This window comes from Protopterus annectens, chromosome 3.part1, assembly GCF_019279795.1.
Source record: "Protopterus annectens isolate FY-2018-M chromosome 3.part1, PAN1.0, whole genome shotgun sequence".
In the NCBI taxonomy this organism is placed as follows: Eukaryota; Metazoa; Chordata; order Ceratodontiformes; family Protopteridae; genus Protopterus; species Protopterus annectens.
In genome coordinates, this window is record NC_056732.1 from 1,384,070,712 (window position 1) to 1,384,093,379 (window position 22,668).

Sequence of the window (22,668 nt, forward strand, 5' to 3'; positions counted from 1 at the left end):
TATGTATATATATTACACTCATTGCTCTACACCTCTTTTGTACCAACTGCAAAAGGAGCACAGACAAAATAAAAAGCAGGTCAGATGATCTATTCACTGTTAACTATGACAGAGGCTGGTTCCTGTTTAGTCAGCCCTGTGGGTACAGCAGTGCAGCTTTTGTAAATGTCAGTCTAGGCTGACATGGCATTTTATCCAGCATGACATTAAAACTATGTACATCTTAATCATGATTTCTGGTTCAGTTTTGTTTTATGTTGAAACTTGTTTTCTTGATTATGAATCACTGAAGGCCAAAGCTGAGTAATTTCAACAATAATGAGCTTGAAGGCCACCAAGCAGTGTTAAAACATACTTACTAGTAAAAAAATTAAGTATACTGAACAGTTTTACTCCCTATTAATCCTGTTGTGCCCCTGCATATCCTTGTTAACCATACTTTCAATAACTCTTCATAAATCATCTCTCCCTTCTTTTACAATTAACAATTAACTCTATTCTACAACCAGGAAAAACTACAACCCCCACCCCAAAAATTGAAAATAACCAAGACAATATCCCCACACAATTTAATAATTTTTTTACTGAAACTATCCAAGCCCTTGCAAACAACCAACCCTATAACAACATCCCCACCCCTGCAAATACACCCCCACTCACCAAAAAATAACTGCTCCAATTTCAGCTTCCACCCAGAACCAACCAAATCCATTGAAAAACTACTATGTAAGCTCAAACCAACCTCTCTAGCCGCTGATAAATTGTGTGCTGAATACCTCCAACTAGCCACAGAAGCCATAGCATATCCTGTCTCCATCCTAATAAACAGATCCATCTCTGAGTGTACAGTACCCCAGCTATGGAAAATATCACATATCATCCCACTACATAAAGGGGGTACCTCCCTTGAACTCAACAACTACCGCCCTATAGCCGTACTACCCCCATTATCTAAGATTTTAGAGAGGGTAATACACAAGCAACTAATGAAATACCTACTAGAAAATAAACTACTAGCAACACAACAACATGGCTTTAGACCCTTTCACAGCACCACCACCACACTCACAGCATTCACCAACATCATCAATAGCTACAGAAGCAATGGACTCCTTGTATCTGCCACATTTCTAGACTTATCCAAAGCATTTGATATGGTTAACCATACAAAACGCCTTCTCTCACTATCCACTCTAAAACTTACCACCCCTGCCATCTCCTGGTTTAAAAACTATCTAGAGGGAAGGCAACAAGCTGTAATGTGGCAAAATCAACTCTCTCCCTCCCTACCAGTCTCCCTAGGGGTACCCCCAAGGCTCCATCCTGGGACCACTGCTTTTTACCCTTTTCAGCAAACAGCTCCCATCCAGTATTCCCAAAGCCTCAATAGTGCAATATGCAGATGATACCACCATAATATGTGCAGCCAAATCAATTGACCTCCTTCACTCCCTAACACAAGAATGTTTTTCTCTAGCCGAAACTTGGATCACCAAACAAAGCCTCATTTTGAACCCAGATAAAACAAAACTACTACTCTTTAGCTCTCAAAGATCTACACCTCCCACCAATAGTTTCATCATCTCCTCTAATAATAATACCACAATCATCCCCACAAGTCATACCAAGCTTCTAGGGGTCAAAATAGATAATCACCTTAGATTTGACCTACATATTTCCATAACCATAAAAAAGTACATAAAAAACTTGGTCTACTGTATCGCAATAAAAAAATTCTCACCGACCACTCCAAAATTACAATAGCCAGGACTCACCTACTATCCACCTTCCTGTAAGCCTCCCCCGTGCTTACAAATCTCCGCAAATCTGACCTAAACAAACTTGACAGTTGTTATAATAACATAGCCAAATTCGTTACAACCTCAACCATCAGAACACACCACTGTGACTACCTAAAAAAACTCAATTGGCTAGAACTACCAGTACTACTTCAACTCAATCAACTATCATTAGCCCACAAAATAATACATAACTCTGATGTCACCCCAGCCTTACAAAATCTTCTTCAGCCTTATATAACTATCAGGCCCTTAAGATCTAGCACACAAAACATCCTCAAAGTAACCAAATATAACAATGAGGCTAGTAAGTCTATCTACAGCCATTATATATCAAAGACCTGGAATTCCCTTCCTGCCCATATAACTGACTGCAAATCCCCCACCCAGTTCAAAAAACTAGTCAAAACTCCACTTCATGAATAACCGACTATGCTCCTGCATCCCCCCTGGCTAACATCGCATGTTTGAAAGTTCACATAACTTAATTATGACTTTTAAACTAACCATTTTAGAAAACTGTACCCACTTAAGACTGCTAATTGCACATCCTGACTCTCTACGGGTTATTGTAAACTATCTCAGGATTGGTGTGCTTTCCACTGTCTTCTAAAATTAATACCATATAGTACCAGGAATAGGTATCCTAACTTTTAAGACATATTATATATAAATTTACTCTCCTTCAAATCTATACCCAAAATCAATTGCTCTCAAGTAGCCTTTCTTCTTCTCTCTTTTTTTCCTTTGATAATAAACTATTGCAGCAATGTCTTGCTTTGTAAAAGCTGCTAAAATTAATACTATCTAATAGCAAATGAATGTTTCCTACCTTCTAAGAAATATTGTAAACTATTCCATGAATGTCAAGCTTTGCAATAGCTTCTAATGTTAATACTATAGAGTAGAAAATGAATGTATCCTATCTTCTAAAAAATATTGTATGTCAAAGTCTTGTCCTTACGTTTTTCTCTGTAATAAATTGTTCTTTGGAGCTTTTCTCCCCGGGCCCCCACTGAAAATGGACTTGTATCCAGTTGGACTCTCCTGGTCAACAAATGTAAAATAAAATAAATAAATAAAGAAAGAAATATACCCTCATGTTTGAATGTGAATTCTAAACTAACTGCCCTGAAGAGCAATTGTAAGACTAGCCAATATCTTAAGGTCGAAATCAATCCCTGTGTGACGACCATGCCCTGGCCCAGCAATCAAGGAGGCTCTATCCTCACCACTAACACCAAGGAGGTCATCTCCTAGAAGAAGAAAGTATAACTAATACACACAGTAAAGTACAATTTCCATTAAGTGCACACAGAGATCACAGTCAGTCTGGGGCTGGTTGCTCCCTTGCTAACCAGGTCCCCAATAAGACTCCCCAATAGCACAGCTATAGGGTCCAGGTCTCAGCCTAGCTGGGCAAGCTAAAACCTCCAGTACTCTCTCTGTCCAGCCAGTGCTCCGTGTCCCTGCCCAAGTAGCTGACACAACACACACACACTTTGAGAAGAGGTTATACAACCACACAGACCCTCCTGGGAAAAGGCTGGCACAGGTTCTCCAGCTGTGCCCCTATTACCCAGACCATACGGTAGTAATTCCTGCCACCACCCAGCTAATAATTATCAGCTACTAAAAGGCCCTTAAAGGAGTGTCCAATTATTACTGTGCAATATTATAATCCAATGGTAATATGACTAAACAGTCAAGGCATAATTTGGGGTGACTTAGACAGTAAAATCTGCAAATATGTAATGTACTTTATAGGTTAAATTATCTCTACATAAACCAGCCACATGTAAAGGTTTTAAAATATTTAATAATAAATAATTAAAACACAAGACAAAACTACTACAGTACAATGCTACACAAGTTCAGAGATCACACAGAAACTTAAAACAATATCGTAGGAAAAATCTGATTTAAAAAAAAAATACTTAGTCTAACTTTCATCTAAGTTTAACTATTCCTAAGAGAAATCACAGTGCTATATTCCTACTTACAAGCATAAGCAGTGCTGGGTTAGATATCCAAGATCAAAATGCTTCCTAGTCTCTCACTCAACAATAGTTTTTAAACACTAACCAACAGCTCTCTAAGGCCCTCCCAAATTACATCATTTTGCCACTTAGTCTGAAGTTCCCAGGCCACAAACTGCATTATTTAGCAAGCTAACACCTGCTCTGGAGACTACAACAACAAAAGGCATTTCACATATACACTCTAGCAGAAACCAGAGCAATAAATCACCTTCCATATGTAAATTCTGGCCCTTAACTTTAACCTTAAAACAATGGGCCTGAAACCTTCATCCAGACTCACTGGAGCCGACTTGTAAACATCAAAGAGATTCATAAGATCTTTTCAGCTTCAAAAGACACATTTGAAATGCTTGGCTTGGTTTTCCTTACAGCAGATGGCAATGTTGCAACAATCTTGAATTTAACATTTTACAGTGTTTTCTTTCATTTTAAAACACAAGCCTGTATTTTACATTTATTTATACAATTGATAGAATTATGTATCAAATTCTGTTTGACTAGGCTGGCAGCCTTCGCCCATCTTCCTCCAGTCTTCACACCCTGCACCTTGTGTCTTTGAGGTGAAGACCTTAACCATTATGCCAAACTCACCCAGTGTATCCATGCGTTCATATTCCCAGTTGCCCAAAGCACTGTCTGGTTAAGTGATTTGCTCAATGTCACACAGTAGGTAAATGAAAGAGGAAAGATTCAAACCCCGCACCGTTGCTAAAGAAAGGAGCTTGTTAACAAGTTGGAGTTTTAGTCCTCTGCACTAACTGCTAGAGTAACAGTCCCAACCCCTTTGATAAAAACATATTACATAAACTGTCCTCACCTGCCACTGATGACCATCCTCCAGAATATCTAAAGCTAACTGCTGAAGCTATAGCTTACTCAATTAGTATCTTAACCAACAGAGCCATACCTGAATCCCATGTCCCCTCTATAACGAAAAAGGCTCATATCATACCTCTCCACAAAGGTAGAAACTCAACTAAAGTTTATAACTTTCACCCAGTAGTAATACTGCCCCCCTCTCTAAGCTATTAGAAAACTGCATCCACCTCAAACTGCTCCAATACATCTTACAAAATAACTGTTAACAACTACTCAATATAGCTTCAGGTCTGGTCACAGTACAACCAAAACCCTTCTGTCCTTCATAGTCACTGTAAACAGAGCAAGAGACAAAGGGAAAGATTGTCTCCATACTATTCCTTGATCTGTCAAATGCCTTTGATATGGTCTCTCACTCAAAACCCATGCAACAACTGTCTAACATTGGTCTATCACCAGCTGCACTTAACTGGTTCCACAGCTACTTATCTGATAGACAGTAATCAGTCAAGTAGCAGGACTCTCTTTCCCCTTACCTCCCCAACACCACTGGTGTAGCACAAGGTTCCATCCTTGTATCCCTGGTATTCAGTATCTTCAAAAAGAACCTTCACACAGCTTCCTGACAAGTCTCCCTCATGCAATATGCAGGTGACCTGTCACTTATGTGTGCCTCCAACAACCTGCAACATCTACAGATAACTCAAAAATCTTTGACTTTGATCAAGATCTGGCTATGTAATGCCTGACTTCATAATGCCAAAAAATCTAAATTTCTCATCTTCACCCTCCAAAAAAACTCACAGTCATAAAAAAGATAATTTCAAAATCCTTTCACTAAATAACATAGAAATAGTCCAATGTATGATATTTGTATGTATAGATCTTAAATTTCATCTTCACACCCAAAATAATGTAAAAAAATGTACTAAAAATTGGTATGTTTTAGCGACACAAATACTTCCTAAATACAATTGCCAAAATCACCCCCAGTACCACATACTCTCTTCCCTCTCTCCTATACTGGGCATCTCTCTTTACAAAACTCCAAACTACACTAAAATCCATAGAATAAGCTAATGAAAATCACAAATATTTCATCTCACTTCACTCATCACTGCATTACACTCCTCTCAGTAATCTGCCTTGAACTCCCCATCACTTCACTTATCTACAGCAAATTACAACACACAAGATAATTTAGAAATCCTCTGCCAGTTCTGCCCTCAAATACTTTCTCACTAACTACCATCCAAATAAACCTCTCTGCTTTGACAAGCAACTCATCTACATCTACAAACCCTATAAATCTCCTGGTGTCAGCCTTTACTCCAACATTGTAAATAAGACCAGGAATTTCATCCCACTAGCCATCAGAACAAACTCAAATCTGCAAGCATTCAAACTCACTCTAAAAGAATTCCTGTGAAAGACTTGGCTTTGCTCCTGTTACTCTCTAGGCTAATTTGTTATCTACCTTTCCCCTTCTCCAATACCCTTCACTATCAACTGTATTTGTATAACTGTATTTCCTGCCTTATTCGTAACATAGAACATACTTAGGTAGTTTCTCTTATGCATCAGCTCCTCTTCCTCTTGAATTGCTGCCAATAATTTTCATATAATCTTACATATGGAACTTATCATTCTATCTTTATTGATGTATGAACTGTAACTGTTCTGCTTATTAGTATCATGTATCCCTGTTTGTGAGCTGTGACTGTTTCAACTAACATAAATATATTGTACACTGATTTATGTGGCTCTTTCACCCTGGGCCTCTGCTGAAAATGGGAATTCTCGGCCCAGTCAGACTTTTCCCTCCAATAAATATGGTAATGTTTTTCCTTTTTTATTTTTATTAGGTAAGTATGAACTTTTCCATGGGTGACCTGTAACACATATGTGGCTAAGTGATTTGCTCAGAGTCACATAACAAGTAGGTAAATGCTGTTAGAATCAAATACATGTCAGTAACTTAAAACATATTAGCATCTGCCTGATGTAACCCACTGCGCCGTAGTGCTAGATAAGTCAAGCAAGTTTTCAAACCATAATTATAGGTTCATAGGTTCATAGTAGGCTATCTGCCCGAGGGCATTTACAAGCCTAGCCCATAGTTTTGTGGCTTACGCCACCCCTTTAGTATGGGGAACTATACCCATTATTTTGCTGTGCCTCTGTAGAGCAGTGACACTGAGGTAATCCCTGGGGTATATCTGCGATCTCCCATCCATTGGTCAAGATTTCTCTTGAACAAGGCCAGCGAGGTGCTCTGCCTCACATATATCAGGATTTTGTTCCACAGCATAGGGAGTCTTTGGGTGATGAATCTATCCCTCCAGCACGTCCTATTAATAGCCGTGTCGAGGTTTAAGTCTCCCGCCCTTGTGGCTCTGACGGATCTAGATTAGATATATATGTATATACCAGATACTTAAAAGTGACCCAGACTCTGCATGCTTAAGTGATAAACTGCTGTGTCCTGAGAGGTCTTGGTTTGCTGCCTGTATTTAAAGGAAATACTCAGCCCTATGTGTGCTACATCCAGCTGTGGGACCTACTTATAATCTGTGCCATAACTTATGAACTAATTAATAGAGTAACTTTGTTCCTCATTTCACTGCTGGTGAGCCTCTCGTAAGTTGACCAGGAAATCCTTAACAGGACCATCAAGTCACGTGTTTCTCAATAATTATGGCTGACATGCGAAATTCCTTAGAATACATTTTGCAATTCTTATGTCATTTAGTCTGTCAGTATAAATATCAGATCCTGAAACAACTGAATATGGACAGAGTTAACCCACTTCCATAAACTGGGTAGATAAAGCTTGTTGACCAGTATGTACTTTCTTTCAACACACAGCAGCCCAGGCTCCACAAGGACACCTAGAGGAGAAGCTTAATTCACTGACAGTATTAATAGAAAGGTATATCTCAGTTTAACTGTTTAAGAAGCTAGGTGCTTTTACTCTGCAATGTAAGGAACCCGTGGAAATATGGGGAACTGCAGTGACATGGGGGGGGGGGGGTTGGTATCACAGAAACATGAGCCAATTACAACAGAAAACAGGACAGGAAGGTGCCTGGGTATAGGGAGTTTCCAAATGACAGACAAAGAAGAGATGGAGTGAAGTGGCATAAATGAGAGCATCACATGTGAGGGCAGAGAGGAGGAAGAGCACTAAACCAGGCATGTGGCAAGGATATGACCAGGAAAGACGATAAGTTAAGTGCCCTTACAGTTAGGTAGAGGTAGGTGGGGAAGCTGGTTGACAGTTACAGTGTTATTGTCTATTAGAAGACAAGACTTGAAATGAAGATGACAGACTAGAGGACAGAATAAAAGAGTAGGCTAGGAGAAAGAGGATGATACTGATGGAGATCTGAATTTGCCAATAACAGAGTGGGGGGGGGTGGCATAATGGCTAAGGTGTTTACCTTACAGACACAAGATGCAGAGTTTGATTCTCACATGGGGTAATTGGTTAGGTTTAAAATGGCCCACAAGGGCAGTTAGTCTACTACTAATCTATGAACGTATGACCCTATGACAGGGAGTGTGAGTTGACTGAGGTCTTGGACTATAAGGGGTTCAGCTAAGTTGAGCAAGACTGTACCAGAAAGGATAGAGTTCCGGATGTCCATTACAGGTTATATTATAGAAATCCAGAGTAAGGCACCATTAGCTAACAGTGATTATACCACTGTGTGGTTTAGAGTAAAAGAGGGATGATAAAATAAATAAAATAAATAAATAAATAATAATAAAAAACAGTTTTGTTGGATTATTCAACTGGGTTATGTTTTGCCGTGGGATGTGTTCGAGGATGAGTTAGGAGACTGGAAGCTAATAAATGATTAAACTGGGTCTATATTAATTCAGTGAAAAGTCACTTCAATGAACACCATTTCAATGGAAATGCTGTTCATCGAATCCTGCTCATGTGGGGGGCACATCCCCCGCTAATTATATATACTGACTCCAAGATCGCACTACAGTGAAGAAAGGGCAAATCTCCCAATCTTCACTGTACAGCGATCTCAGTATGAATAGTTCGACGAATGGCATGTTCGATGTAACTGAACCAACAATGCTGTTCGCTGAACTGAATTTTCACTGAACTAATAGGGAACCAATGACACTAGCTATGGGAATGGGTCAGGGATGGCGTATTCAGGGGCTGGGGGCATGGGAGTGAAAAAATGAAGAAAAGAGTAGAAAGCCAGTTTGAATACAAAGAATGTGAAGCTAGCAATTAAGACAAAAGACAGGGCCTACAAAAGGAGGAAAGGAGGGAGAGAGATGACAGGGGAAGCACAGTACAAGGAAGCTAGGAAAAAGGCTCCAAAGGTAGCAAAGTCAGCAAAGTCTAAAACTGAAAAAGAGTTAGCAAAGTTAGGGACACGGTAGAAATAAGGAAGGAAAGGACAACACTGTTCTGGCTGATCAAAGATTAAAAGGAGATAATGCAAGACTGAGGAAAAAGCAAAAGTACTGAATAAACAAAGAAGTTATGTACTCACCATAATGTTCCATGTTGGTAGTCCATCTCACCCTTCATTTTTACATATGGGTTCGGAGCCAATCCTCGGCTCCGACTCGGCCAATTATCAAGCTCAAAGACTTCTGGTTGGCTCATGGCTAAGCAGGTATCCCAAGGTGCACCAGTGCAATCCCCAGATCTTGTTTGCTGCTCGCTAGAAACAGAAAAAAAAAAAAAAAAACCCCTAACCAACAAACCAATACTAAAGGGTCGCCAACCAAAAAAAAAAAAAAATTTTAAGTATTACCTCCAGATCTTCCAGGATGAGGGCAGGAGGGCAGGTTGGTAAAAATGAAGGGTGAGATGGACTACCAACATGGAACATTATGGTGAGTACATAACTTCTTTATGTTAGGTAGTCCAATCTCACCTTCATTTTTACATATGGGACAGCATCCCTAGTGCCTTATTCTTGGGTGGCTCACTGGAAAATACTCCTGAGCACCGTGCAGCCAAAGGGTGCTCTACCCCTAGAAGCCAAATCCAACTTATAATGAGTAATGAAGGTGTGAGGGGTAGCCCACGTAGCTGCTGCAGAGATATGATCAATTGGTACCCTGGCTTGAAAGGCTGTAGAGGTAGACAGAGACCTGGAAGAGTGAGCCTTGATCCTGTGGAGTAAAGGTCTGCCCTCCGAACTGTAGATGAAAGCTATGCAGCTAGAAATCCAGTTAGACAATGTAACCTTAGAAACTGGTAAGCCCAATCTGGAGTCAGAAAAAGAAATGAACAACTGGTCTGACTTCCAAAATTCTTTGGTCCATTGCAAATAAAAACGTAGCTGTCTGTGAACATCCAGCTGATGGAAATGATATTCAGCTGCATTGCAATGATCAGGAAAGAAAACTGGAAGCTCAATGGACTGATTCAATGTGGCAGAAGAACAAACTTTGGGAACAAACGAAGGATTGGTACGTAAAGAAACCCTGTCTTTATGGAAGACTAAATAAGGTGGCTTAATAGACAGGGCTTGTAGCTCAGATACACATCTGGCTGATGTAATAGCTACTAAAAACACAGTCTTCCAAGACAAATATTTTAAGGAAGATGAATGAGATGGTTCAAAGTGAGGGGATGTTAGTCTGGACAACACAAAATTTAAGTCCCAAGAAGCCACAGGTTCTTGTAATGGTGATCTCAGTAAAGTGGCTCCTCTCAAGAAAGTCTTGCATAGCTTATGAGACATAAGGTTGACATTTGGAGACCCTAAATAAAAATGAGAGCTTGCTGCCAATTGTACTTTGATGGTGGCCGCGGCAGATCCCTGCTGAAAAAGCTCCAAAAGGAGAAGAGGCTCGAGGAAGGGGAACCAGACCTGATAAGGCCAGTAAGGAGCAATGGGGATCAAGTTGCTTTCTAGTCAATTGGCTTTCTGTATCACTTTGGGGATAAGAGGGAATGGAGGAAAAGCATATAAAAGTCTCGTGGGCCAATCGTGGACCAGAGCGTCTCTGAGTGTTTCCCCCGGAGGGGGAATTAGGGAAAAATGACTGCTGCACTTGGCATTGACTGGACTGGCAAAAAGGTCACAGTAAGGTTGTCCCCATTTTCAGAAAATGTGTTCCACTATTTCCCATTTCAGAGACCACTCGTGAGGCAGGAAGATTGCCTGGCTTAACTTGTCGGCTATCACGTTGGTTGTCACTGGAATGTGCATTGCCACCAGAAAGCGCTGGGAAGAAATCACCCATTCCCAAACTCGCATGGCCTCTCGACAGACTGGGTAATATCTGGTACCACCCTGTTTGTTGATATACCACACAACTGATATGTTGTCCGATTGTATCGCAATCATCCCTGGAGGAAGAAGGTCCTGAAGTGCTTGCAACATCAGGAGCACTGCTTTCATCTCCAGAACGTTGATATGCAAATGAGCCTTGTGTTCTTGTCATGTGCCGTGGACAGTTCTGCCAAGATAATGCCCCCCCCCACCTGACCTGGGAGGCATCCGTGGTCACAGTGGCAATGGGTTGGGCAGGCACAAAGGGAGCTCCCGTGAACAAGTTGTTGGGGGCTATCCACCAATGAAGGTCCTTTTTGCATGATTCCGTCAGCAGGATAGGGTGACTCAGCAGTAGATATTGGAATGACCACTGGGAGAACAGGAGCCATTGAAGGATTCTTATGTGCAACCTGGCTAAAGGTATTAACAGAATGGTTGAGGCCATCATTCCAAGAAGTTGAAAAATCCATTTTGCTTTGACTTTGTGAAGTGGAAGCAGACGCTGAACTTGTGAGATAAGGTTTTGTGCTCTTTCGGCGGGAAGACGAACTGTCATATCCACTGTGTCTATCTCTGCGCCTATAAAAATCACAGACTGTGAGGGCAGTAATGCAGATTTTTCCCAGTTTATGGAGATCCCTAGTTGAGCACAAAGCTGAATGGTGGCATCCCTGTTTTGGAGGAGTAGATGCCTGGTGGGGGCAGTCAGGAGCCATTCGTCCAAATACAGAAACACCTAGAATCCCTGACATCTCAGGTGAGCTGTCACTACTGCCATGCATTTGGTGAACACCCTGGGGGCTGTGGTGAGACCAAAGGACAGAGCACGAAACTGATAATGGCTGGCTACCAGCCAGAAGCACAGATATCGCCTTGACGCCTTGTCCATTTTTATATAGTAGTAGGCGTCTTGGAGATCCAGACAGCACATCCAATAGTCTTTCCCTAACAACGGGAGTATCGACTGCAGTGTGACCATCCAAAACTTGTCCTTTTTCATGGACTCGTTTAATCTGCTGAGGTCCAAAATTGGCCTCCAGTCTCTGGTTCATTTTGGGACTAAAAAGAACCTGACGTAATTTCCGGATCCTGTCTGGTCTGCTGGGATGGGCTGGATGACTCTTTTTGAGAGCAACTTGTTGATCTCTACAGTTGCCTGATCCCTGTGATTGGGTGAAACATCTGGGATCTTTTTGGGAACAAACAGTGGAAGGGAAAAGGGTATGATATAGCCTCTGGTAACAACTCTTTGCACCCACTTGTCTTGGGTTATATTTAGCCAGGCTTCTGAATACAAAGAGATGCGACCCCTGACTGGCCCCAGAGAAATGCAGTCGGCCCCACATCAGGAGCGCTGATAAGGCCGCCCTCAAAAGGAATCACAGCTTTGCTGGTACTGCGGACCGCCCCTGCCTCTAGGGCGACATCTACCATTTCTTCCTCCTCTGCCTCTGAAGGAGGATTCACTCTGTGTGTCCGGAAAGGCCCTCTGGGACTTTTTGAACCACATCTTACCTCCCCTTTGACCTTTGGGGTATGCTCGAGAGGGGACGGTAAAACGCACTCCCATGGCAGAGAGAGTCTTTCCTTCCTGCTCACACCGAGTGAGTGTTTCTTTCACTTTGGGACCAAACAAGGAGGAACCATCAAATGGGGCATTGGTGAAGGTGGACTTTAATGACTCTGCAAAATTACAGAAGCGCATCTAGGAGTGGCGTCTAAGGGCAACTCCTGAACCAGCCGCTCTGCTCGCTCCATCAGCCGCATGGGAGATAAGCCGCATGAAAGAGTTAACTATCAAATTTAGGGTAGACAACTGAGCAGAGATCCTATCAGGGACTCCCTCAGGGCAAGCACCCTGTATGGAATCTCCTAACTCCTTGAGGAGATCCCTCTGCAACCACGTGAAATGGGTAAGATAGTTCAGAGATCGAAGTGTGAAAGCCGCTGAAATAAATACATGCTTCCCAAATCTGTCCATCTGTCGAGACTCCTTGTTTGACGGATGAACAGAGGAAGAAGTCTCCGCCAACTCCTTCTTCGTGGCCACCACCACCACCATGGCATCTATGGGAATGCCCTTAGACAAGAATAGTTTTCCAGGAGGGGCAGACAGGAACTTATTTGGTCTTCTAGGAACTAGCTCCATGGCATCGGGAGTATCCCACACCTTCTGACTAACCAGATTCATTAGCTCATCAAAAGGTGGAGACACCCAAGAGGCAGAGGGTTGAGACCCGAAAGCCTTCAGGTACACCGACTCCAAGATATCCACAAAGGAGACATCATCAGCGGTTGACTTAGGGGATCCCCCGACTCCTCAAGGTCAGTGTCCGATGTCAGAGACTCATCTTGGGGGTCATTATCCTTCCTCTTGCATACCCTCTTCCTAGGAGGCTCCTCAAAAGGACCTTCGGGGGGGCCCCAGAAGAGTGGGGGCGACCAGCTGGTGGCTCCTGAGGGTGCAGGTCTCTGCTGTCTCTGGAGAGAGTAGGTACTAAGACTGAAGTGGGAGCCCTGGGCGGAAGAGTGCTTGTACCACTGGCAGGGGCTGTAGATTGTGACAGCACACTCCTCATCACCTCAAATGCTGACCTCTCTGGCTCCAAAGACCCTCCCCACTCCGAAGAGACAAAGGATGGTGCCGGAGCCTGAGCCATCGGCTCCAAGATAGATGCAGGGTCCGAGTTCATCCTGGCGGAAGCACCGAGAGGAAGGCTCGGAACTGATGAAGATCGATTCAAACCCTCCCCATCAGCACCGACAGAAGAGCTTTGGCCCCTGGATACGACAGATGGAGCCGAGCGTGTCGGAGCTGAACACAGCTCCAATGCAACAGCAAGGGGAGCTGGAACTGAGGGCTCCTCCATTGGTAACAAGCACTCTGGCTCCGAAAAGCCAACATGGCTTGGAGGAGGAATCACAGATGAGGGCAAAACTGGTTTGAGTGTCTCCGGAACGATTGGGTCAGAGCCAACAAAAATTTAGGCAGAGCAGACGACTTCAGGAGTCTCAGTACTACTCTCTCCACATCTTCTTCTGAAAGACTCTTGGAAGATCTGGAAGATAAAGTTGGGGATCTTGACCTAGCAGGCACTGGAGATTTGATCAGCAAGGAGACTGGTAGGGATTCTACAGACCGGCTCCAAGCAGAAGAGTCAACTATTTCCAAAGGTTCAGCCTTCAGCACCGAAGCACTTGTGACAGACTCTGAAACCATGGTGCTCTCCTTCGGCTCTGAAGACTGAGGAGTCGAGGAGGCAGATTTTGTCAATTTGGAAGGCGGCTTCGAAACACAAGCCGGTGCCAGAGAAGGCCTTTTTGAACCTTTTGATTTGGAGTCAGATCTTGACTTTAAAGACTTAAACGGAAAAGCCAACAAACCAGCTAAGGCTTCCTCGAAGGTTGGCTTCAAAAGACCCCTGAGTATCAGCTTGTTCTTTCTCTCCTGCAACACTCTAGGAGAGAAAGCATAACAGAACACACATGATTCCTGCAAATGAATGGCTCCCAAGCAGTAGACACAGCTACTGTGGCCATCCGTCATTGACATTTTCTGGGAGCATTTCATGCATTTTTTGAACCCAGAGGGTTTATGCTCCTTGCTATCCTTAGACATTGCAGACACACAATCAAAAACCAGAGAGAAAAGAGAAAGAGAATAACTGAGGACTAGGTCCTCTAACTAAAATGGGCCTAGCCCTACAGGAGAATTACATGAGGACTAGGTCCTCTAAGTTAAACTGGCCTAGCCTGGTGTAAGAGAAACTAGGTCTTTCAACTGAAAAACAGACCAACAGACAGAGATTCAGTCACACAGGAAAATTTCCAAATAAAATTACAATGAAGGAGTAACACTAGGACTAGGTCCTCTAAATTAAACGGGCCTAGCCCTGTGAAAGAACTGGGTCTTCTAAGCCAAACAGACCAAGTATAAAACACCACACACACACATGCTCAATAAAGCAAGAAATAAATTTGCAACTGCAAGCGTAGATAAGACTTTAGTGGATCCCTGCCAAAGACCACCAGTTAACAACAACCGATTACAGTAAATTAATCAATAGGAGCCCCTGTTGATTAAGAACGGCGAAACTACCAAAACTAACGATCTAGGCAAAAAAACACAACTGCGCCTAACTACTGGTACATAGAATACTGCCACTAAGGTCAAACAAGACCACAGGACAATTAAGGTAAAGCCCTATAAATATACTTTCCAGTAAATATGCAAAAACTAGTTATTAATGAAAAAATTTCAAAGACTTAGCCAGAGCCAAGAGAAGCACATCCGAACTCGTTGACGCGGCAAACAAGATCTGGGGATTGCACTGGTACACTATGGGATACCTGCTTAGCCACGAGCCAACCAGAAGTCTTTGAGCTTGAAAATCAGCTGAGTTGGAGCCGAGGATCGGCTCAAACCCATATGTAAAAATGAAGGTGAGATTGGACTACCTAACACACTTTGTTTCACTTATCAGCAATGAAAGCAAGGGGAGGGTGTCATGCAAGCAGGAAGCCAGAATGAGAAGAGTAGACAATACACCATGATAGAGACAACTAGCTGCTTTTAGGAAAGATAAAGCACAAGGAACCATTGTGCTGCCTGCAGAGGCCTTAGAAGTCTGGCCAGTATGTTGGCAGACCTTCCAAAAGCGACCTTATCTTCAACAGGTCACTGGCTAGTTAAGAAGTGTCAAAGGACTGAAATGTGGTATTCTTTATAAGAGAAGGAGAAAAAAAAAACAATCTGGTGAATAACAATGGCAGGGAAAGTTGTGGAGAAAATCTTGAGGCGATGGTTGGTTGCAGGTAGTTAAACAACTGTCCTTGTCAAAAAAGAAAATCTACGTGCATGCAACCCTGCCATAAGCCCAGCATTCATTTTATCTTACCTGCTCCTTCTCAATCAACTTATTACAAATATGCCTGCAACCTACTGATTACTACACAAAACTAAACAACTTCTCATCTTCTTTTCTTGTATATATACATATATATATATATATATATATATATATATATATATATATATATAGAGAGAGAGAGAGAGATGTATATATGAACATATACATGTAATTTGATAACAAATAATCCAAGCAAATGTAAAGTAAGGGCAAAATACTTTCACTGGAACTGAATTGTACATAAATGCCTATCTACCACTGGATTCCCACTAAGGGTTAATTCTATTTGAATCCTGGATCTTTTCTATGTACCATCCTTAAACTGTCTATTGAATAGTACTCTATTACCTCTTGCACTGTTACATTGTTTATTGTATATTATTTTATTACTTGCTGTTCTGTTGCATTGTATTGTATTTTACTATTGCATTGTATAGTAGTATATGGAGCTTTTCTCCCTGGGCCTTCACTGAAAATGGGTCACCCACCCAGTCAGACTTTCCCGGTTATCAAATGTCAAATAAATTCATAAATAAATAAAATTTCAAGATGACAACAATCTCCACAACAGTAGTCAACATGGGTTCACAGCCAGAAGGAGCTGTCAGTCAAACAATCTATTTGACAGAAGAGTACCAGTGAACACTGTCTCTATAGACTTCAACAAGGCATTTAACTCTGTCCTACATAGCAGGATGACAGGAAGATGAGAATCAGTGGTAGGCCCAAGACTGAGGAACTGCACAGCTGCAAAGTTAACAGGTAGGATGCAAAGGGTTGTGGTGAGAAAGGCAATGTCAGGAATTAGGAAATCAACTAGTAGAATAATAGAGAGGTCTGCCCTGGGTCTAGCACTCAGTGCGTTTGTCTCAAACATAACCAAGGACAGGATCAAACTTTTTGCTGATGACCTTAAATGGGTGCAGCAGTGGATGAGGGGAAAATAGTCTATTGAAGCGTTTGGAAGGTTGAAAACTTGGCCAGAAAGGTGACAGTTGAGGTTCAGTTAAAATAGTTGCAAACTACTGTGATCAGACCACAACAACCTTGGTGTGAAGTATCAGCTACAGGAATGGAATTGATGGGGAAAAAAGTAGGAGAATGATCCTGGGTTTTTGACTGTATCTGGATTAGATCACCAGGAGCAAAGTGAGATGGCAGCAGCAACAGCAGCTAGTAGAATGGTGGAGTGTATCCTCATGAGACAGCTCCAGAAGCAAAGATATGTTTTCACTCTTCAAGGCCTTGGTCAAGTCACAAACTGAGTAATGCATGCAGTTCTGAAGGCCAAATAAGGGAAAGGACATCAGGCTGCTGGAAGGAATTCAGAAATCCACCAGAAAGGCCCATGTAATGGAGGGAAAATAATACCTCCTCTCACCTGAGACCAGAAGAGATGGGAGACATAATATTAGTGGACAGCATCATATCAGAGGTATGTGAAGGAGCCATTAGAACAGGAACGCAAAGGGGAAAAGATGGGGCTGAGGCAGTAGAATGCAAAGATTAACTATTTCCTTGATCTCCAAAAGTACTTTTTTAACAGAGAGGGTTGTTAACCCATAGAACAAACTACCAGAGAGGAGAGAACTCCACAAAGGCATTCAAGAGGGTATGAGACAGGACAAAAGGTAAGAGGGAAATTAGGACTGGAAGTTAAGTAGAATGTTACGAAACTTAAAAATAGCAGACTATATAGCTTTATTGGCTTCCTCTGTCATTAAGCAATTGCAAAGTAATGCAGAAAATGTTTTTATCTGATATTGCATAAAAGTATGTTAGAAACTGCAATGGGTCAGGGAGGGATGACGACTGAGAAGATTGTTTAAAATATGACCTGATGGCAGAGCACAAAGATTTACAGTTAGACAACACTTTCACTGAGAACAGAGGTGGTTCATCTTATGTTGCAGTGACCAGTCCTGTAGCTAATACTATGTAATATGTTTGCATCAGACATCTCTAAAGGTATACTAAACAAAATCAACCTTTTTGCATACTATATTGATTAGAAAATAAGTGAATAAATGAAATGATACAAAGGATAATTTGGAAGTACTTAATGTACTTAAAGGAGTTGAGGTTTATTTGTGAAAAATATAACACTCTGCATTTGAGTTACAATAACTATGGAGTGTGCCATCAGCTATGAAGAAAGCATTATTCAGGGAATGAGAAGAAAGGCTTAAAGGTACTTATCTCACAGGGAATGAACCATAAAGTGCTAAGATAAAGGGCTACAGCAGAGGCATTAGGCATTTTAGGATGCATTCATAGAGGCTTTGATTCAAGATGAATAGTAGACGTGCTCTATACAACATCAGTAAGGCCTCTTCTTCAGTAATGTGTTTAATTCGGGAAGCTGAAGATCAGTAAAAGATCACTAGACAGGTTATTTATTATTGGTGGATAAGAGTTGTGAGCAAGGGCTATAAGAACTGTGTCTTTCTTAAAACACGAACAGTGAAGATATGATGTGGGTTTGTTTGTGTCTTTTGGCTTTTTCCCGGTTAGGGGTCGCCACAGTGGAACTCCGGTCCGCTAATGATTGGCAGTAGATTTTTACGTACCGAGTTGCCAGCTCTGACGCACAACCTTCAACGAAGGTACGCCCATTCACGCATGTCTCCACACAGAAGACGCTCAAACTGAGAATCAAACTGAACAGCGTCTTACTGTAACATAATTATGTTATAGTGCCATGAAAGCATAACTACGAAAAGAATGGAAAGTCATTTGTAGGATGCATCATGGCAACAGACTTTTAGTTCCAATGTCTCAAGAGACATTTGAAAGCACCTTTTCACACAAATGAGTTGTTATATGAATGGAATTCCTTAATGCATTTTAAGGAATATAGTAAGGAGACATTTAAAAGGCAGTGGATAGTTGAAAAGTGTGGAAGGGATGGAAGTGAACTAGATTTGTTAAAACAAGAGAAGACTAGGTATGCGGCTCATCTCTTACTGCTGTTAAATAGACCAAAAATGAAATTAACCCATTTACGTGATTCCCTTGGCACATATAGCTTTTGTTAATGATATGTTTGCACAACTATGTTGTTTTGTGTTGTGAAATGTATGATTTCTACTTCTGATGTAACTATAATTTGGTAATGACGCATTATGGACATGTGCTAGAATTCTCACCTTGAGGAGAAATTCTGTGCCCCTGCCTAATGGAAACAGAAGATAATGCACCACGCCAGACTGCTTCTGTGAAATTACTATGCATGTCTGTATCAAAGAAGCAGTATCTTAATCCCATTTCCATATTTCTTTAGGGATTTTCAGTGCAGTTCAGTGTTGAATGTGACCATAGCGCATTGTCCTCTTCAGCACAGGGAGTTTTGATCGTGACATGTTTTTAGAGATAGGAACATTGCATTGTCTGGTGGAATATCTATGATTTTTACTTCCAAGGTAAATGCAGCTCAGTAACTATGTATCTTAGACAAGCATTGCATTCTTCACTTTGAAAATAAGTCATATAATGTCATATACCTGCAGTAGTGGAAACAGAGTATAAATCAACATACCAGACTGTCACTGTAAAATACCTAAAAATATATGTGTTATCTGTACATAAAAGGCCATAAGTCAGTCTTTCTTTGAGAGTTCTTAATCAAGCTTTCAGGGAATTTTAGTAGGATACTCGATACAAAATGCATCTAAGAATGCCATTCTACCCTTAGGGATTTTGTAGCAGCTCATTGCTGAATATGACTGCAACAAATTGCCTCATGGCACAAGGAGTATTGAACATGGAATAATTGTAGTGAGAAAAACATTCCCTTGTCAGGTAAAATATACATGACGTGTTCTTCTGACGCAGTGGTGAATCAGTAAAGATATATTCCAGAAATGTATTACATTCCACACATTGAACAGAAGTCAAATACTTATCCTATAATCATTTAAACAAGAAATGTGCTGTATTCAGCAAAGCCTGAAAAAAGGACTACACTAGTTCAGAAAGGCGGGAAAACAAGGAGGTTTTTTTTTTTCAGAAACAACAGAAATGCAGAGCTTAAATTACTTTAAATACACAGAGGAGACTAGCGCACTTGAGTGTGTAGCCTGCGACTGTGTTACAGGAAACTTAAATGCAAAAACGACAAACAGTAACTTTTTTCAAGTGCAACAAAGAAATAAGTACAGTAAGCAATGCAGATATCACTAGGGATCCACAGAAGCACTGAAAAGCCGCGTTTTAGGAGGAATTAGCATTTCAGGGAAACAACAAGCAACAATACTTAATCAAGTCCAAAGTCTCTCTTTTGTCTCTTGGCCGCTTGTAGGACTCTGCAGGGCACCACAAGGAGCTTGCTGAGCTGTATACAAGCGCAAAACCGTGCTAAGCGGTTTTTATACCAGGGAGATCAAAAGGATAGAAATTAGCGCAAAATGGCCAATGAGCTACAAGTTGCTTGGCTGGGACCACTCCTACAGGGACAGATAGGCTGCTCAGAGTTCCTTCTCTCACAGTGAACAAGGAAGCCACCTAAGTATCCAAGTATGATATGGGCAACACAGGAACCTTTACCACAGTCCTGGATTCAGCAAAGCCTGAAAACTGGACTAGACTAGTTCAGAAAGGCGGGAAAACAAACAGGTAATTAACCAGGCATATCCAATTATTGGAATGTCCAAAGAGGCTCCTCACTAAAAGAATACAGAGCGTAAGTAACAAGTCCTATGCAGACAACCTCAAGGCCCTATCCCTGTATTCTGTCTCCTACAGGCTGTTGAGGGGAAATCTATGCCTGGCCATATCCCTGTATTCTGCCTCCTACAGGCTGTTGAGGGGAAATCTATGCTTGGTATATAGGGTCTTTTAGGACCCCACTCTGGATCTCCTGCATTTCCGCAAAACTAACAGCATCAGAATTACCCATTCTAGAGGCTTAAACTTTGCCTGTGATATAGAAAGGACCTGTTGGAGAGACAGGTATGTGTCCCAGAGACTACCCCTTTTGTGGAACAGGCTTTCCATCCACGTGAAGTAGAGCTCCTCCCCAGTTCAATTCAAGTGTAACTTGGATGATTGGTTGGGAAACAGGAAATCCCTCGTTTTGCACCTGTGTCTTTAATGGACTCAGACAACCTGTAAATAGTTAATCTCCCAGGCCCCTGCTTACATTTATCAAGGGGTACCAGAAATTGACAGAGATTTGGGATGCATGGCTAGGCTTAAAAAGGCCCTTGTGGTCATTAGCCTAGTAAACACCTACATACCTACATACTTCAGTGCTAGCCTGACACATTATAATACTCATGTACTGATGGAACATATCAATACAGGACTACATCTTTGACAAAATACATAATTTTCCATTTTTTCTTTGAAAAGTAACCTTGGTATTCAATTCTAAATTATATTTAGATTCTGCTTTCTTTTTCTGTATGTGAACATTTCAAATGCTGGGAAATGTCATATTCACAACCAGCTACACAGAGGTTTTAGTTTGGCTGTGGTGAATACGTATTTTAACAAGAGGGAGGAGCACAGGGTGACATACAAGAGTGGAGGAAGATGCACACAGGTGGCTTATATCTTATGTAGGAGGGCCAGTTTGAAGGAGCTTGGAGACTGTAATGTGGTGACTGGGGAAAGTGTAGTTAGACAGCATAGGATGGTGGTTTGTAAGATGACATTGGTGATCAAGAAGAGGAGGAGGAGGAGTGTGAGGGCAGCACCAAGGATCAAATGGTGGAAATTGAAAAAGGGTAATTGTGAGGTGGAGTTCAGGGAAGAGTTAAGACAGGCACTGGGTGGCAGTGAAGGGTTACCAAATAGCTGGGTAACTACAGCAGAGCTAGTAAGGGAGATGGCTAGAAAGGTGCTTGGTATGACATCTGGACAGAGGAAGGATGACAAGGAGACATGGTGGTGGAATGAGGACATACAGGAGATTATACAGAGAAAGAGGTTGGCAAAGAAGAAGTGGGATTGTCAGGGACATGAAGAAAGTAGACAGGAGTATAAGGAGATGAGGTGCATGGCAAAGAGAGAGGTGGCGAAGGCTAAGGATAAGGCATATGAAGAGTTGTATGAAAGGTTGGACACAAAGGAGGGAGAAAAGGACCTGTACTGATTGGCTAGATAGAGGGACCGAGCTAGGAAAGATGTGCAGCAGGTAAAGGTGATAAAGGATAATGAGGGAAACATACTCACAAGCGAGGAGAGTGTGTTGAGCAGATGGAAAGAGTACTTTGAGGGGTTGATGAATGAAGAGAATGAGAGGGAGAGAAGGTTGGATGATGTGGGGATAGTGAATCATGAAGTGCAATGGATTAGCAAGGAGGAAGTAAGGATAGCTATGAAGAGGATGAAGAATGGAAAGGCTGTTGGTCCAGATGAAATACCTGTGGAAGCATGGAGGTGTTAAGGTGAAATGGCAGTGAAGTTTTTAACCAGATTGTTTAATGAAATTTTGGAAAGTGAGAGGATGCCTGAGGAATGGAGAAAAAGTGTTTTGGTACTGATTTTTAAGAATAAGGGTGATGTGTACTATAGTAACTACAGAGGGATTAAATTGATAAGTCACAGCATGAAGTTATGGGAAAGAGTAGTGGAAGCTAGGTTAAGAAGGGACATGATGATTAGTGATCAGCAGTATGGTTTCATGCCAGGAAAGAGATGCAATGTTTGCTTTGAGAGTGTTGATGGAGAAGTACAGAGAAGGTCAGAAGGAGTTGCATTGTATTTTTGTAGACTTACAGAAAGCATATGACAGGGTGTCTAGAGAGGAGTTGTGATATTGTATGAGGAAGTCGGGAGTGTCAGAGAAATATGTAGGAGTGGTACAGGATATGTATGAGGG

At 41.7% G+C, this 22,668-nt stretch overlaps 1 protein-coding gene across 1 annotated transcript in view; it reads right to left on the reverse strand.

The window, feature by feature from the left end:
• LOC122797783 (ras-related protein Rab-10-like) overlaps positions 1–22,668 on the reverse strand; it is a 521,687-nt gene that overhangs the window by 389,729 nt on the left and 109,290 nt on the right. The gene's annotated exons all lie outside the window — the stretch shown is intronic.